The following is a 3,306-nucleotide window of genomic DNA, read 5'->3' as shown; positions in this document are numbered from 1 at the left end:
TTATTTGGGACATTTTAGAGTCATGAAATCAAGAAAATAGTCGAATTTGTAAAAAGTCGAGTCCAGGGGTAAAACGGTCTTTTTACACCGGAAAACTAGTAAAGGTCATGGCAGTGCCCGAAATGCTGTTTTCTTGTTATTTATACTATTTTTAAATGTTTATGAATTTCTCATGATTAAATGATGATTTTTAAATGTCGAAGGAATTTTCATGGTTTAATAAGACATTTAAAATACATGTTGCATGCTTGGCTTCGAAAAGGAAAACGTAAACATTATTCATGATTTTTCTAAGTGATGCGAATGAAAACGTTGAAGGATGTGAAGTTATTGTGACTAATTCGTTAATGGTGGTTACGTCGTGAGGGTTATGGTCCCAGTGGGAGCCCGACGATCGTGTTTCTATCATTGCGAATTCATGGTATCAAGTTTTATGGTAACACCAAGAATGGGAATGACGTGAGGGGAAAAGGCCCCAGAGGGAACCCATGTTTTGGGAAAAGGCCCCCGAGGGAGCCCCGACGAGCGTATTTATATTCGATCATGATAGGCCAGGGCCCAGTTGACCGGTGAGAGTGTTGCTGGTGTCCCCCGCCGCCCAGGACTGAGGTTTACACGTGAGGTATTCACGTTGATGGATCCATCGTCATGTCATGTCATGTCACGTCAGGAAAGTCATAATTAACGATCTGAATTCCACAAAGGAAATCGATTTTACTCATGATTCATGCTCAAGGATTTATGTCATGTCACGTCATGTTAAAGAAAAAGATATCATGTTTTCAAGTCATAAAATGTTATTTTTACTTAAAAGTATTTTCACTGTTGCATGCGATTTTATTATTACTACTCGTTATCAAGATTATGGGGTGTTGAGTCTTTAGACTCATTAGGTGTGATGGATGCAGGTGGTATTGATGGGGTTCTTGACGGATGATTCTACTGGGCTGAAGGTGCACACAACCCGAGGACCGGCGCGTCATTTCCGCATTATGCTTTTGATTTTAAGTTAAAGATTTTAAAGATTATTTATTTATGCTTATTTTGAGAGATTTTGAGAGGCTTAGTATGGGCTATACCCTTTCAAACTTATTTCTTTTAAACTTGGTAAAACAGTAGACGTTTTTATGTTACGACTTTTGCACTCGAGTTTTGATATACTAGTGATCGAGGTTTTATTTTGAAGAGAGTAAAATATTTTATGAAAATATTTTCTAGTATTATTTATGTCATTTTCGAAAATGAGGTAAAAAAAAAAAACAAAAAAATTCTAGTACTTTTAAAGCAATAAAAAGGGCAGGCGTTTCAGTACATAACTTACGTCTAGTGGTAGCCTGCATCGACAGGAACTTAGTACTATACTCAGATTGAAAATCAAACGGGCAGATTGAAAATCCTCGGCCCTTTTCTCGATTTCTTCCCTCTTTCCTTCTGAAAATCGTTTATATATATATATATATAAATATAAATATATATATATTCGTTGGTATATATATATATATATATATATATATATATATATATACCAACGTCGCATGCAAGGGCAAGTAGAATCTTTCCGTTCTGCATGACTCGCGCATATGCGCGCTCAAATCCGTGCATATGCGCCGGAAGCCTTATCCAGCTACTGGACTACTGGCGCATATGCGCGCACATAAGTCGCGCATATGTGCGAGACTTACTGTCTCGAGCCCTATAACACTCGAACATATGCGCGCTTTCTGCCGCGCATGTGCGCAAACCTTTCTGCCCTGCTCGCGCATGTGTGCCGTTCACATCGCGCATATGCGCCTAGCACTTCCTAGGCTACTGGACACCTCGCGCATATGCGCGCCCAAACGCCGCGCATAAGTGCGGGGTCTTCTGTCCACTCCGCGCATGGCTCGTGCATCACGTCGCGCATGTAATGCCCGAGACTTAATTACTGTAATCATACGTTGATTAATTTCATGATTGAGGTTATACGAACTTGAATGAAGGAGTCGGGCATCGTTATAATATAAGCCAAGATGTTCAACCGAACATCTCGAGATGTTCGGCCGAACATCTCGAGATGTTCGGCCGAACATCTCAAAAGAAATGACCGGCGCACATGCGCGAAGAAACAAGCGCATATGCGCGAGGGGTCCAGAAGCCCTCGCGCATATGCGTGAGAAAATGCGCGCATATGCGCGACCGCTCCAGAATCTTTGGCGCATATGCGCGAGATGAAGCGCGCATATGCGCGAGTGGTGTTTTGGCAAATTTTGGAGAAGCCACGTACGATTTACATGCAATATATATATATATACAAACGTAATTCTTCAGAATGGAAATAGGGAGAAAACGAGAATTCAGAGCAAATCTTTAACTTTTGATTTTAGAATTCAACGTACGAGAAATCCGTCCGTCTGATTTTGAATCTGACTTCAGTACCGAGTTCCTATCGACGTAGGCTACAACTGGACGTAAGTTTTGCTACGTTTTTGATATGCTTTGAAATTATGATATTGTCAGAATTAAATAGAACTCATATATGTTGTTCTTGACATATTAGACATCATAGAATCGAAGTCAGATTAAGAAACGGACTGAATATGAAATTGTTATGATTTTCGGAGTAGTTTTGGAGCCGATTTAATATCAGAATTGAGTTGTTATTGATTACGAGATATTAGAATTGATATCTGACTGATATGATATGGCTGGGTATATTGAGATTATACCGTTATGCCGTCCATATTGAATTAGATTGAGTATTGTGCAGAACAGATTTAATTGGAGTAATGTATTGATATTATACTCCTCGATATTGTCATGTCAGATTGAGTATTGACAGACTTTGGGTTCGAGACTCCGACAGAGTCAGAGTAACAGAAAGAAAGGTATAAATTAATGTTGAGTTGGGATTGCACAACTCGAGTGAGGTTTGACTCGAGTCTCCCTAAATCACATACTTTCAATTATTGCATTGATATTTGCAATTGATGAGATTTATGATTGTAGTCTATTGATTTATAGCCACTGCATGTAATGACTGCTGATTCGCTAGTCATTGATTGAGTTGCTTAGATACTGACTGTATGTATTGATTACTGAGTCGTTGAGTCATAGGCTGATTCGCCTAGTCACCGGCTGATTCGTCGGGTTATTGACTGATTCGTATTATTATAGGCTGATTCGCCTAGTCACCGGCTGATTCGTCTGGTGATTGACTGATTCGTCTAAACTTAAGCTGATTCGCTTAATTACAGGCTGAGTTGTCTGATTATTGGCTGATTCGCCTAATTACTGGCTGATTCTTCAGGTTATTGACTGATTTGTCAA

The sequence above is a fragment of the Primulina eburnea genome, chromosome 6 (assembly GCF_022965805.1).
Source record: "Primulina eburnea isolate SZY01 chromosome 6, ASM2296580v1, whole genome shotgun sequence".
NCBI lineage: Eukaryota > Viridiplantae > Streptophyta > Magnoliopsida > Lamiales > Gesneriaceae > Primulina > Primulina eburnea.
This window is presented reverse-complemented; position numbering follows the sequence as displayed.